Source organism: Mus caroli, unplaced genomic scaffold (assembly GCF_978045245.1).
Source record: "Mus caroli unplaced genomic scaffold, Mus_caroli_1 scaffold_8, whole genome shotgun sequence".
Lineage (NCBI taxonomy): Eukaryota > Metazoa > Chordata > Mammalia > Rodentia > Muridae > Mus > Mus caroli.
In genome coordinates, this window is record NW_028227263.1 from 73,074,256 (window position 1) to 73,090,254 (window position 15,999).

Here is a 15,999-nt window from a genome sequence, read left to right on the forward strand (position 1 = left end):
GCAAGGAAGAAGGGGTCAAAAAACAGAAAGAGATGAACCCACTGCTATCTACTGGACTCAGAGGCAAATCTGGTTTGCCATCCATTACACAAACCAACTCTTTTATAAGCCAACAGACAGGGATAATAGCTATCTCTGGAGCTGAATTATAAGTGAATACTATAAATCAAGATGTTCATGCCAAGCCTGTATTTTTTTTATCAGAAAAAAAATAGCAATGTTGGGTTCAAAGGAGCTGGGCAAAAACAAGACTGGATGTGAAGAGACTTCCATGGCCAAATGCCTGTTCCACTATGTATATGCTGATGGTATACTAGATGCAAGAGTTTGTGGAACAGTCTTCGTTCAAGCTACAGTATCCCAGGAGGTTCGCTTTGCCTCCAGGCTAAAGTAAACATCTGGCAGTTCCTGCAACAGGTCCACATGACTGGATAATGTAGGAGCTAACAGATGTTACTGTGGTCCATTTGAAATACTATTATTCTGTGGTTAGGGCACCTCATCACAGAATTTAAGGATGCCAAACCATTGACTGGGATTCATGGGGGACAGGTTGTCATTCAGGATGTTCTGTCAGAATGACAACAGTGTCGTCTCAAACCTTTGGGTTTTTCTCAAACATCTGTGTTTTTATACAAAGCAACTATGTTGATGGTATGGATTCTGAGTCAGTTACTTCATTTCTCCAGCTCAATAATCCCTGCCCTCTCGTGGGCGGGGGGCGGGGGGGCATATGAAGTAGCTTAGTCAACTAAAGGCCACAGTGAACATAGAAGCATGGGGTGGTGGGGTGTAATTTCTCCAAAGGCCTCTACATTTCTCCCCACGCAGCCAGAAGTTTAAGTTGCAAAAGTTCTCCCCACTCTAAAAGCAAAAACAAGAAATGCAAAACTTGCAGGTGTTTCTGTGTGACCTCACCCTAGCCATTATCATTCTCTCTTCCATTCTGTGTTTGTCTTCTCCTGACAACACAGAACATGCTAGAGGCCAAGAGCTCAGGTGTCCACCAGTCTCGTATTTCCCAACTTGGGGTACAATGCTGACCAGTGGAGACGGGTGCTCCCCCCATGTTCATGGGGAAGAGACCTGAGTAATGAGAATGCCGAAGCTGTTCTTGCTGCAGCGTGAGCCGAGCGACGAAGCCCCTTCCTCGGGATCACTTCGTATCTCCCAAGTGGGACAGAACTAAATAAAGCCCAAGTCTTGGAAGTATCCAAGACTGTCAACTTAGCCATGGGAACAAAAAACCCAAGCATGTGTACCTTCTCTTTGTCTGGTTCATTTTTCTGCCCTTTTTGTGTATTGAATGCCAGGGAGACTGTAGTCCCGGAGCAGGTAGCAGAAGGTCCTGGGGGAGACACGGGTAGAGGGAATTGGAGAAAGGGCCTTTCTTGTGAAAGAAGTGAAGAACAGGGAACTCTGATATGCATTTCTGTACTTGGAGCTTCTGCTGAAGAGTCCAAACAAATTCAGTTGTAATCAAACGCTGCCCTAAGCCCAGATGCATCTTTGAAAAAGTCCCCTCGCCCCCGAGTGTCCCCCATAACTTATAAACACAATTCTGTACCTTTGCTAAAGTCAGGCTTCTGGCTAAAGTGAACATATGACAGACAGGCAATATTCAAATCAGTGTTTAAGGTACTCAGTAACCTTAGTGGAGCTTGTCCCCTCTTTGTGTTATATCTCTACCTGACTCAGAAGTGCCTGTGAGCTATCCTACCCACAGGCAATTGCTTTCACCACAGGGCTCCCCAGTGCACAACAGTCCACAACACAACTACATTGGCTCTCACTGACCTGCTTCACGCTAGCCTTAGGATTTGTAGTACGTCCCTGCAACAAATCGCATGGTCATGCTAGCAGATGATACTCAGCACCCCACCCCACCCCACCCCACCCTCAAAGCAAAGCAGAGCCACAGAATGTAGACAGAGTACTCTGAGGTGGCTCCCTGAATCACACAGGCCAGATTGAAGGTGGTCACCTGATTCTAGGAAGGACCCACCATCTATTTGGGTCTATGAGACTAAAACAGACCCTGTCACTCACTCCTGACTTCACCCGTGGCACTTGTTCCTGCCCTGTTTTCTCTTTCTCAGAAACGGCTCGTAGCTTAGAGGCCGCAGCTTTGATCACAGAATAGTTCCGGGGGGTGGAGGAGGTTCCCCACCCCCACCCCCAGTCCCTTGGGTTGTCTGTAATGGCCTTTTTCTTGGGCACTTTAACTTTATCCTGCTGGGAGGCCTCAAACCTCTGGCTTCTCCAGGTGATTTCCTAGGGGCTGTTCAATCTTTCCAGTTCACCTGCTGTCTAGAGCCCAGCCCCCAGTTCGGCAACCAGTATGTCCCAGGAGGCCGCAGGCATTTGCTAACTATTGGCTTCACCATTCTCTGATTCCCCTGGGCTCCCTTTTTTTCCAGCCTATACATCTCCAATGCTAGCAGATACCACTCAGCACCCCACCCCACCCCACCCTCAAAGCAAAGCAGAGCCACAGAATGTAGACAGAGTACTCTGAGGCGACTCCCTGAATCACACAGGCCAGATTGAAGGTGGTCACCTGATTCTAGGAAGGACCCACCATCTATTTGGGTCTATGAGACTAAAACAGACCCTGTCACTCACTCCTGACTTCACCCGTGGCACTTGTTCCTGTTCCCTCCTCCCAAACCAGCTGGGTTCAGAGGACAACATCTTACTCTGGCTGAATTTTTTTTTTTCCATTTTAAAGCAAAGTCAACTTAAGGGGGAAAAAATGAATACAGGTTCTAAGCATAGGAGAAAGAAAAATGGGCGCTCAAGATGAAAGACGTGCCCAGAGCCACTAGTGTCGGCTTCTGAAAGAGGAGTGACTTCAAGTTAGTCTTTTAAAACAAAAAACATGTGGACTTACACGAAGGCTCTTGGTCCAATATATGCACCTATATAAGGGCACACACAGATAGGTAATCGGCTTGTCGGGAAGTTGGGGAGGCATTCTTAAAGCTCTTTGTCATACCGAAGTCTTTGTCCTCCTTCACCAGTGCTGGCTGTAAACCACTAAATTGATTTCACAACCCACTAATGGTTCATGCCCTACAGTATAAACAACACTGCTGTATGAGACAGGCGATGTGCTTTGTTGAGCCCTGCACTCCAGGCAGCCTTTTAATTCTCCAAGGGAAATGGAGAAAGTTCCAAACCAGAAATGACCCAAGAGGCCTGTCTACTTCAAGGCCTGTGGAATGGATGCTCTGGCTTGCAGGGGATTCTTGGTCCCCCAACAAAGCCTCACAGAAGCCACGGGCTGCATCCTCTCTCACCATGGCTGTCTTCTTTCCTTCTTGGTCCCTATCCTCCCCATCCATCTCTTCCCATTGACAGAAATTATAAGGAGACTGGGGTCTGAGCACAGGGTACTCACAGCAGTTCTGGTGGGAAGAGAGTGGATAGGCAGGGGAAAGTCAGTGTGTGGAGGACAAAGGGAAAGTCACCCCCTCTGTTCCTGTTTAGAGCTAGCGCTTTTCTCTGACGAGGGCTGACTAGCACCACAGCCCAAGCAGATACTGGTATAGCCTTTGCTCTTCGTTCTCAGACATGCAGAGGACCGACCCACCTTTCGGATCATAGATGACATTCTTTTCCACCCAGAAAACTCTTTTGGGCAAGAGGGACCACCCTTGGCCTTGAGGATCCAGCAAGAGATGGGAGTTAATTACAGCCACTAGCCATCACTTTACACAGTGAAGCCTGTACGTGTTCTGGTCTGCCCAGGCACCTGCTGCCATCTGCAGCAGTGAGGAGAACAGGAGAGGACAGGGTGCCTCTGCCTCCAGTTTCCCTAAGCTGTCCAAGTGCCTATGCATACATCTGCTTTCTTCCCTCTCTGTCCTGCCCTGGAGAATGGATGTTCCTGTATTAGCTGTGACAGTCACTCTGCTTAAATGTACTTGTCATGTATAAACCTGCCCTCTTCTCAGCTCTGGCCATTCAGGATATCCTTAAAACTGAAGTTGATATAGTGACTGTGACTCAGGCCACTCTGGGGCTGGGATACTCACTCTGGTATTCCTTGATCTTTGGGTACAGAAGTTCCCATGCTCCATCCAGAACTCAAAGGCCAGGCCACTCCTCCACTATCTTCTTCCCTATCTTTGCATGTCTATGCAAGCGTCCTGTCAGCCAGGTCTTTCCCAGTCCAGAGGTGACCTTTGTGTGGAGTGTGCCTTGATTGTTAGGATCACCACCACCCCAAGGTCTATGCTTGAAGGTCACAGGAGACTCTCAGAAACCTACAAACTCCGGCAAGCTGCAGGCTCTAGGCCCATAAAACACAATCCATGCCCACAGGGAATTTACAGTGTCTTTGGAGAGAAGGGTTACAGAGGCAGGCAAGCTTGCAAGGGAGGAAACAGACCGGGCTTGTGAGGTTAGGAAGGGAGTCACTGGAGATAAGAATGCACGGGAAGGGCTCAGAAACAACTGCAGACACTTCCAGACAGGGAATGGAAGGTGGCTGTGGAGAAAGATAGGAGGCCCAGAGCATGAGAAAAGAGATGCAGCCCTCACACCAAGTTACAGAGTTTGGACTTTAATCTGTGGGCAATGGGAAGCTATTTGGAGACTTTATGAGGAAGGAGTTAATAGGTACTAAGTGGTTCCAGGGAAGAATGGAGTGTCAGGCCCATGGAAAGGCCTGGAAGGGTTGAACCTGGAGGCTGAGGTCAGATGTTGACTTAAAAATTGCCAGGCCGAAGAGAAGGGCTTGCTATAATTGGTTGAATAGCAGTGGTGTTAGGGTCAAAGGTGACATCCAGGTCTTCCGGGATGGGAGAGGTGAATACCACATTGCAATGAGGGGCTTGCCAGTCTTTGAAAATAGGACCCAGAAAGGTTCTCTGTATGACTCTTCACCATGTAGCTGAAGCCCTAGCCAAGGATGGATTGATTCGCTTATCTACTGTCTGCACACCATCCACACTCAACGTCCCTCCCTTCTCTTTAGGCATCAGAGAATTGGCTTCCCGAGTCCGAGCATTTCCTTCTCCTCTCCTGGTACTAAATCCCAAGTAAGTAGAGGTGGCTTAGTCTTGACAGCCATCCTCAAGTCACAGACCATGACTCAACTCCCTTCAGCTTGGAATTTCTCTGCTGAAATTTCACTTTGTTCCACTAAGGGTCTGGAAGCCACCATAGGCTGGATAATTGATGGATGCTGGGGTCATAGATGTTGCCTGGACCTGGTCTCTGAAAGGCTCAGACCCCTGCAGGTCGCAGTTTCCTAGGATCTAAAAATTGTGATCTTTGGACAGGGTGGGCTGCAGATGACAGCTCTAGTGAGCGAGCCACCATCTGAAACCCCGTCAGCTTTTTCTTCTTGTACCATTTGTCCCATGTCTTCAGTGCCAAGTTCCAGTGCAGTCCAGCTCCAACATCCTGAATGGGGCCGAGGGCACATACTTGGTCCTTTCTATCTCCTAAGCATTGGCTTGGTGCTTCTAATGAATATATGGTACCAGCAATGCACAGTGCAGTCGGAAAAGACAAGTACAAAGGCAACAGCCTAAAGTATGGGGTATATTCCCTCCTGGTGTAAAACCAGGTCCAAGCCCGTGCCTCTCTTCCCTCATCAGCATAAACTGATAGCCACTTGCATCTATTCCCAAATTCAACAGGGAGAGTAAAATAATCTCCTGACTCAACTCGGCCCTGCCCTATGTTAGCTTTCCACTGCTGTGACAAAATGCCTGAGAAAAATCACTTAAAGGAAAAGAGGTTTAATTGTCTCATGGTTTCCAAGGCTTTGATTCATAGTCACTTGGCCCCATCACTGTGGGCTTGTGTTGAGGCAGAACATTATGGCACACAATGTGTGTGGTAGAGCAGAGTTACTCGGTAGATAGTATCCCAGGGCGTGCACTCCAGGGCCTTTCTACTCACACTGCCATCCAAGTTCCCTTCACCTCTCATCAGCCCACCATCTTATGAGCCTCTCAGTGGAGTAACCCACTGAACCAGAACCCAAAGCCCATCAGTCGGTCACCATTGCCTACACATGGCTTTGAAGGGACACTTTAGATCCAAACCCTAACACATCACACCCTTCTGGCTTGCACTGATTTCTTCACATATACCTCTATCAATCACTTGTTCAATGGATTTGAAGTACTTGGGAACTATATTCAGGGAATTGACAGCACATGTTGCTTTATGATGGATGTTGGCTCCAACTTCATGTAAGCAACACTTCCCAACAATGTAAGTGGTAAGACATGCCACCCTGTGAGAACCAGGGGAAGATGTGAGGGGAGGTGTCAGAGGTGTCCATTTGTTGGTGCTGGCCCTCACCCAGGGTCCCCTGGAGGGTGTCAATCTCCTAAGCTTTTTCTCTTTGCCCTTCTCACCCAACTCCCATCCCAGATACAGACCCATATCATTGGGAGACCTTCATAAGCCATGGCAACCGTTCTCTTGCTTAACCTAACACACCCAAGGCTCAGGGAGGCCTCTTCTCCCTTCCTCCCCATCCACCTGAACACGTCCTCCCCATCAAAGGAGGAGAAAGGAGGACAAAGAAGACATGGAAACAGTGTGAATCCAGCCAGGAATGTGTGTCTTGGCCCAGGGTGGGTAGAAACTTCCAGAAGTGGTAATGCTACACACACACATTTTACTTCTGGCTTGAGGTCTTCTCGGAGACCCTTTCCACTGGGTGTGAGCCCAAAGTAGGAGGTGAGTTAAGCCCTTCCAAAGAGTCGCATCCCATGTTGTGTCCAGTTGGCAAACTTACCCCTTCCTTGTGCTTTCAACTGAAAACAGTCAAGCTTACTTGTAGGCTAACTCTAAATGGACTTTGGCCCCAGGTCAATTCTGGCCCTACAAGCAAGCACCCACTTTTCAGGATGCACAAAGATGCATCTTGGGCACAGCTCTGGCTTTGTGCTGAACACACCTTCTCCAGGGAGAGTCCTTAAGAAGTCCCTCATTTGACCACAAAGTTTGACTGCCAGGAGCTTGATTCAAACAAGCCTCGCTTTGGTTGGGCTCCTCTTGGTGAGGACTGAGTTATAAATGTCCAGTAGAGAGTTGGACCCTCATCATCTCCCCGTGTTGGGCCTTTATCTCTGCCACATGGTGGCACTGTTTAGCACTGGTCAGGCCCTGGTCTCCTTTCATTAAAAAGATAGGTTGGCACTCCCTGAGGGACAAAACCAGGGAGTACTCCACAACCACTGCCAGAGCAGATCCAAGATGCACCCCTGTATGGCTGGGCCAGGAGCTGCTTTCTCCCTGCACCACACCCTGTACAGAGTATCACCCATTCTCACACCCCAGTTCACTCTGGAGTTCCTTTCACAGAGCACATCTTCACGTGTTGCTCTGTGTCTTAATTTGATCCACCCACGCCAAAAAGCCAAGGTGTATCACTGGCAGCTAGAAGTCAGATCTTTTCCCGTTAAATCCCTAATCCTGGGCTAGTAGGCTCACCTAGCATTCATGGAACTGGTTTGGCTTTCAGGTGACTTGAAGGCAGGTCAGACAAGGTTCTGGAATATTCTCCACAGTACTTCCACAGTACGCTGCTGCGTAACTAAGAGGAGAGGCTTGATTAAGGGAAGAGAAGAAATTAGCTTCTCACAATATTCCAAATGTGGAGCCAACTGTATTTATTCCTTCTGTATGTGTTTGGGGCCATGATACCTGCTTGGAGAATATGGTCACCATATGGTGATCTTCAGGTTAGCCCTGATATTTTCACTAAGGGCTTATCATACCAAATCTAACCAAACTTGTATGAGTTTTTATACCGTACCTCATGGAGCACTCTATTTTTAGAGTTGGAAAGGATACTTTCCGCTGGACGACTATTCTAGAAACAGAAATATTCGTCAACCTCTAACTCATAAGTAGCACTTGTTAAGTGATACATAGGATGCATCTAGAAAACACTAACCTTATTCCCGCCCTTGGGGCTGGGATCATGCAAATTATCTCAATTGGCCCTGTTCATCACTTCCTTAAATGTTTGTAGGATGCAGCTGGGATGGTTAGAAGCCTAAATACACCAAGCCATACTGACATGTGTTCCCTTGTGGCAGACCCCAACCACAACCTCCAGACTTCTTTTCTAGATGTCCTTCTCACCATACCTCTTATGCCTGGCTTCTAGAAGCACTGTTGAGTACCAGCCTTCAGCCAAAAGAAAAAAAAATAATCTGTTGAAGGTCACTTATCAAATTATAAATTTCTCATGGCCATAAAAATTAATCTTTGTTGATGAACTAAAGCTTTTTATATTAGACCTGGATAGAAAGTAATTTGGGGAGAGAATAAAGGAGAGGTGCCGTCCAGTCCGAAGCCTTTGTGGTTTAAATCATATACTTTTGACATAGTTTTGTTTCACACTTTTGTAATCTTGAATTTTTAAAGTTTTGATAAATGCCATTTCTTGGTTAAATTTAATCAGGGCCATCTTGGCAGATGTTATACACTGGAAACCAGGATTTGGCATCATAGCCCAAGAAGAGTCTTTTGGAAATACCATCAAGTCAGGTTGCTTATATTGAGTGTCAATAGTTAGACATGCTTTGAAATGTGCTAAATGCAACCAATTCCGAGCCCTCTACCAATGTAGTGGGAAATCTCCACTTTACCAACAAGGTACACAGCCCCTGTCTGTTATCACAGAAGAATGTCTACCGAGGGTAAATGTGAGTTTGATAGCCATTCATATATGCTTCTGACTTCTGACACAGAGACGTGAGTCCCTTGTGTGCTGGTGGGATAGGCTCCCCGTATCTGCTCAAACATGTTCCAAGATTCCCAGTGATGCCTGAAAATGGAAACACATCACACCTAAGGTTAACTGTGTATTTCTTATACATACAATAAACTCTAGCTTGGAATTAGGCACAATAAGAGATTAACAATGATTGTAACAATGTCAATATCGTTGGTCTGAGACCTCCAGGTTATCATTTACATGATAGTTACCTGAACTCAAGCAATAAGCCGCCACAATAGCTTATTATAATGACTATGGGCCTGAAGGACAGGACACAGCTCTAAGGGACTACTAGTAGGAGGGTCAAAGTGGTGAGTGACAGCCTAGAAGACATGGAGGGCAACACAAAATTTCATTAGACTACTCAGAACTGCACATAATAAATTTGCTCATAAACTCTTCATTTCGTATTTTAGGATTGCCTATTGATGTCAATGAACTGGAGCACAGGGAAAGTCAAATCTTAAAAAAGGGGAACCAGAATGGCATGACTTCACTGTTGCCAGTTAGAAACACTTGAAGGGGCAAACAACCGGACTTGTAGCAAGCTGTCACATAACTTGACTGCTACACCCATATCGCATGTCAGTGGTTGTTTACTGGGGTGACATTTTGGAAATCTGTATTTTCTGAAGGACACAGGAAACTACTTTTCAGAGGTTTTTTTTTTTTGTTTTTGCTGTTTTTGTTTTGTTTTTTAAAGATATGTAAGCTAGGGGAACATCTGGTTGCGGCTGTTCTCAGAATGATTCAGGCTAGCAGAAGGAGCATAGTCCTTTTTGAGCTCTTATACTAGGTTTGGAGGGTTTTGATAAAAAAAAATTTTTTTTTAATGTAGATTCTTAGTACTCATGAGGCACATGGTGGATATTGTTGATTGAAACTAAATTGCATCCACTTCAAACTTTGATCAGACCAGGTATGGGAGCAAATGCTCCCATAGAATAGAGTGTCACAGCATGTCCCTGGCCTGCTGGTCAGTCCTCAGGGAAGTTCCAGACCAGCTGAGGCTGCACAGCAAGACCCTGTCTTCAAAAACAAAAAGAAATAACTGCTTTCATGGTATATTTTTAATTGTCGAAACTTAACACTCCCCCAAAAGGTATATTTTCATATTTCTGTGTCATATTTCCAAATAATGGATTATTTCACCATCTCATTTACAACATGCTGCTCAAAGAAAGTTTTTAATCCTGACTTTGCTGAAATACTTGTTCATTTGCCCTCTGAACACAGTTCTTGAGGCACCAGAAACCTCTATTACTATTATTATTATTATTGGATATTTTCTTTATTTACATTTCAAATGTTATCCCAACTCGCAGAAACCCCCCTCCCATCCCCCCTCCCCCTGCTTCTATGAGGATGTTCCTCCACCCACCTACTCACTCCCACCTCCCCACCTTCATTTTCCCTACACTGGGGCATTGAGCTTTCATAGGACCAAGGACCTCTCCTTCCATTGATGCCTGACAAGGCCATCCTCTGCTACATATGAAGCTTGGAGCCATGTGTACTTCATAGTTAGTGGCTTAGTCCCTGGGAGCTATGGGGGAGTCTGGTTGGTTGATATTGTTGTTTTTTCTATGGAGTTGCAAATCCCTTCAGCTCCTTCAGTCCTTTTTCTAACTCCTCCACTGGGGACCCCCCAATACTCAGTCCAATGATTGGCTGCAAGCATCCCCCTCCATATTTGTCAGGCTCTGGCAGAGTCTCTCAGGAGACATCCATATCAGGATCCTTTCGGCAAACATTTCTTGGCATCCACAGTAGTATCGTTTTTTTTGGCGACTGTACACAGGATGAATCCCCAGGTGGGACGGTCTCTGGATGGCCTTTCCTTCAGTCTCTGCTCTATATTTTATCTCCATATTTGCTCCTGTGAGTATTTTGTTCCCCTTTCTAAGAAGCACCGAAGCACCCACACTTTGGTCTTCCTTCATCTTGAGCTTCATGTGGTCTGTGACTTGTATCTTGGATATTCAGAGCTTTGGGGCTAATATCCACTTATCAGTGAGTGCATACCATGTGTGTTCTTTTGTGATTGGGTTACCTCACTCAGGATGGTATTTTCTAGCTCCATCCATTTGCCTAAGAATTTAATGAATTCATCATTTTTAATAGCCGAGTAGTATTCCATTGGGTAAATATATCACATTCTCTGTATCCATTCCTCTGTTGAAGGACATGTGGGTTCTTTCCAGCTTCTGGTTATTATAAATAAGGCTGCTATGAACATGGTGAAGCATGTGTCCTTGCTATATGTTGAAGAATCTTTTGGGTATATGCCTAGGAATGGTATAGCTGGGTCCTCAGGTAATAACTATGTCCAATTTTTGGAGAAACCGCCAGATTGATTTCCAGAGTGGTTGTACAAGCTTGCAATCCCACCAGCAATGGAGGAGTGTTCTTTCTCCACATCCTCGCCAGCATCTGCTGTCACCTAAGTTTTTGATCTTAGCCATTTTGACTGATGTGTGGTGGAATCTCAAGGTTGTTTTGATTTGCATTTCCTTGATGACTAAAGATGTTGAACATTTCTTTAGATGATTCCCTGCCATTTGATATTCCTCAGTTGAACATTCTTTGTTTAGCTCTGTATTCCATTTTTAATAGGGTTATATGATTCTCTGGAGTAACTTCTTGAGTTCTTTTCTCATAAAATTGCAAAGCTTCTATAAGGCAAAAGACACTGTCAATAGGACAAAACAGCAACCAACAGACTGGGAAAAGATCTTCACCAATCCTACATTCAATAGAGGGCTAAACTCAGTTCCTCCACAAGAGCAGCAGACAGGAATACTTGATTTGGGGGGAAGGGGAGTGATGGCTATTTTTGGTTGTCAACTTGACTACATCTGGAATTAACTAAAACCCAAGTGACTGGGTACACCTGTGAGAGGGTTTTTTTTTTTTTCTTAAATCGAAGTGTGAAGACCCACTTTTAATCCAGACCTTTTGAGATGTGAAGATCCACCTTTAATCTAGGCCACTAGATTCTGGAGGTAGCCTATCTAAAGGACAGGGAAGCTTTTGTCTTTTCCTATTTGCTCTCGCTCTCACTGATAAATCCATTCGCTGCCATTAGACTAGCATTAGAGCCTACTTCTTTGGCATTCTGGCCTCTACTAAAGACCAGCTGAGACATCCAGCCTAATGGACTGAACAGTGACTAGAAAGTTCTTCAGATTTCTCAAATGGGGATCTCAAGGGGAGGAAGTCAGCTCATGGTCCTGTTTTCTGCCTCTGTTGTGCATCAGTGGTCCAACCTAAAGGCTGCCTTGGCTTCCTATTTTCAGCAAGCCAGTCTGTTATAGAACAAAAGCAAGGAAGGCCAAAATAATGAGGAGGAACTGTGGCAGCTGACACTGGGTCCTGAAGATGCTCAGAGTACCCCTGACTGAGCAAGTCGATTCACAGGATCCCCATACTTTGCTTTAAAGGTAATTGCTTTTGACTACTTGAGATGTTTGCACAAAACCATCCCCCATGGGGTTTTTTTTTCATCCCTTTAAATGTCTCGAGTTTATGCCTGCAGGAGGGAGGAAAATACCTGCTAGATGAAAGGCCCTGTGGCAAGGACTTGGAAAAATTGCACAAGGGTTCATTTCTAGTGGTTCCCTATCAAGGTTCCAGAAGTACAGGCCCTACCTACGTGTGCTTTTCTCTGCCCCCAACTCTTACAACAACTCTCTTCATGTGATTCCAATTGAGCCTTCTGCTCAAGCACCATGCAGTAAGCACTATGGACTGACTGTACTCAGCTACCATATGCTCAGTGAGCTCAGAAAAGTAGGGAAATGTTCCTGAAATGCAGGTTCTCCTAGCCACCCAACACCGCAAAGTGGCACTGTGCAAACGTCTTAAACTCAATCTTAACTTAAATATAGATATTCCTCTAAAGTGTGGAATTTCCATATTTAACCCAACAACCAAACAGGACCATATAACTTGACTTGAAGTTCTATGAGAGAAAAAAGAAGTCTTAGATATCTGTAGACTATGTCTATGCACTGAGATGCTACAAGTTGCCTGGCAAGCAGGATTAATAAGGGATTATAAACTGAGCATGGAGGCTCACATCTGTAATCACAGAACTCCGATGGCAGAGGCAGGAGGCAGCCTAGGCTATAAAGACTCTGTCTCAAGAAGAAGGAAGGAAGGAAGGAAGGAAGGAAGGAAGGAAGGAAGGAAGGAAGGAAGGAAGGGAAAATAAAAGAAGAAAAAAGAGGTAGGATGATGAGGGAGAGAAGTGGAGAAGTGGGAGAAAGAATTAGGAATAAGAATATGGTCAGATACAAAGTCAACATATCAAAATCTCCAGATTCAATATTTTAATTATATATATATATGTATATGCATTCCTATAATATAAATTCAACCTTCTCAGTCTGCATAATGTTATTGTATGTATATGATTTCAGGCCTGACCACTTGGTATTGTTGGATACCAACTGGGGTCCCTTCCCTCTGGGAATATTATTTCTCCCAATCTCGTCATTCGTTAGTTGCCTGTAGCTCTTAGTCTAGGGTTGAGGCCATTATATCTGTTGCTATATCCTTGCTTTGGTCTTGTTTAGGCAGCTATGTTGGTGAGTGTTGCTTCTTTAACATTTCTAGGAGACACAACCTCACAGCAAACTCCATGATCTTCTAGCCCTTACAGTCTTTCTGTCTGTCCCCTTTTCCATGAGGTTGCCCAATTGTTGGGTGTAGAGCTGTGTTGCAGTCTGATGAGTTGGGACTAGGCGCTAGTTTTGTTTGTTTCTGTTGCTGTGATAAAATAGCCTAACAAAAGACACAGGAGAACAGGTTTCTTTTGACTCAGAGTTTGGGGGTAAAGTCCACCACAGTAGAAAGTCCTTGCCAGCCAGTCAGGGAGCAGAGAGCAATGGAAGCTGGGGCTCAGCTGCTAGGACCCAAGCCAAGAGAATGAAGTTGCCCTCCTTTTGGGGAGGTTTTACCACTTAATCAAAACAATCTTCCTCAGGCCTGCCCACAGGCTAACCTAATCTGAATTTTCACTCCTAGATGATTTCTAGATACTGTCGAACTGAAAACCCACAGCAGGTGTCCCAATCTTGAAGTGTTTATCTCTGCCTTTTCCTCTAACAGTTTCAGAGTTTCAGAAATGAGAACACTTTATAGCTAATAATTATATATTCACTGTTGACCAGGTAAAGGGGGATGGGGAGAAGGAAAGCATCCCTTCTAGAAGGTTATCCTTCTAGAGATCTTGGCCCAGAGAAGCAGACTTGTCTGACAGCTCCAGCCAAGTTTCAGCACCATCTAAGAATTCCTCTTGTGAAAGTGTCGTCTCTGGAGACTCACCATACCATGTTTGACACTTAATCTCTCAGCTGTGGAGAGTGTCTCCACCACATCCATTCCTCTACTCTCTCATCGGGGTCTCTCACTAGCATGTCCCCTCCATCCATCTCCTGAGATGGTGGGATACAGCCATGGTCAAAGGGTGCCAGAGGGGATATAAAGAGCAAACCTTTTGGGAAGCTATAAATAATAGACTTATGATACTCCATCATCCAGTAGAACATTTATGTGGTCTGGGAAGAGCCTCAGCTAAGAAAACACATGTATTACAATCTTAAGTAGATAATGAAAGACAAAAACATATCAACAGCATGGTATCAATTTTTGTAAACTATCAAATACATTAGATACACATATAGAAAACAATGCAGATGTTCTGTCAAGATATATAGGATGGCTGGCTCTCTCCAAAAGGATATTTTCTCTTATTTTATATGTTCTATGCAAAAGAAAAAAATATGCATTGCTTCCTCCTTAAATGTTAGAAGGGGGAAAAGTTCAAACCACAAGAGAAAGCAGCAATCCAGGGAAAGCCTAGTGTGGACAGAGATGATATCAATGAACTGGGAGAGGACAAAGCTGTCCTCAGCTGGGTTGGTGGGAAAAAAGATGGTTAGCTATCAGCAGACCTGTGGGGGTTTGCACAGGGCAGAAGCTGAAGAGACAGCAGGAAGAAGGGCCATGAGACAAGTCACAGCAAATATTGACATCAGAAGAGCCTCAGGGGTCAAACCACAGTCCCTTGAGATACAGCAAAGTTGGACTGTGATCGCCTTCTCTACAGCCTCTCTGATTCCTGAACTCAGTGTTCACCCAGAGAAGTCTTTCCACCCCTTGCCAGCCAGTACTTTGGATCTTAATGGATATGTAACATTGCCCTTCCTATACACACATCTGATCCAGCAAGCACAACTATAGTCAGCAACACCATTCCCCCAACCCTTCTGATCCAGAAAAACTGGGTGTCCCTACAAATTTGTGGGTCTTTTTTTTCCCACTTATCTATTTTACCATTTTAAAGAGAGATGTTTGGAAAAGGTCCCATTTCCCTGGATTATGCACAGGTTACTTGTTACAAGAAAGTGATATATCAATATATATCATATATATATATATATGTATATATATATATATATATATATATATATATATATAATACTTAGCAATGCTCAAGTGTCCACATTACATTACATTCTGGAACATAGGCGCCATAAGAAATATCCGGGGACAGGGGGAATGGCGGTGACAACTGTGATAGCCTACACAGATGTGACCCTTCAGGGAATTCAGTCTGGTAAAAGTACACGTCACTCGCAGATCCTCCAACTTCCCTCCATGTCCCTTGTCCTTGCTGTGAACTACAGAGGCCTCTGCTGACTCAAGGATAAACAGATTTCCTTCCCTGCCCTTGAAAAGCTGGAAGAAGGCACTTTTGGACATTATGCTAGGCATGTTTACCTTGTGGCTTTGGAAAATGATGACTTTCTAAAGATGTTGCCATTGGGAGAATAACACTCTGGAAGTCAGGTGCTAGGAGCCCTCCATGTTGCCAAGTCTCCCCTGAGTTGCTTTTTGACTCTTAGATATTCTAGCAAAGCCCATCTCCTTGAAAACCTGAATATATCCACGCACCTTTGCTTTTTACTTCTGTATCTTAAAGCAAATCACACCTGCCATTCTTGGATACAAATCACAAGAAAACATGTGACTTGAGCTGCTGTTCCAAAGGATGCCTCTACTCCTTCAAGAAACATCAGCCCCCCGTGGGGAGTTCTCTTCATGAAGTCTTCCAGCCAGTGAGGAGCTGACCTTCTCAGAAAAGCATCCGAGATACTGGGTGTTCCCTCACCTTCACTTTGTCCTGTCCAAAAGCTGCCCAAACCAAACACCCTCACATGTTGATC

The 15,999-nt window shown here is 45.0% G+C and overlaps 1 pseudogene; it reads right to left on the bottom strand.

The window, feature by feature from the left end:
* Positions 1 to 489: 489 nt before the first annotated feature.
* The window catches only part of LOC110297964 (inositol polyphosphate multikinase-like), a 28,933-nt pseudogene continuing 13,423 nt past the window's right edge, over positions 490 to 15,999 (bottom strand).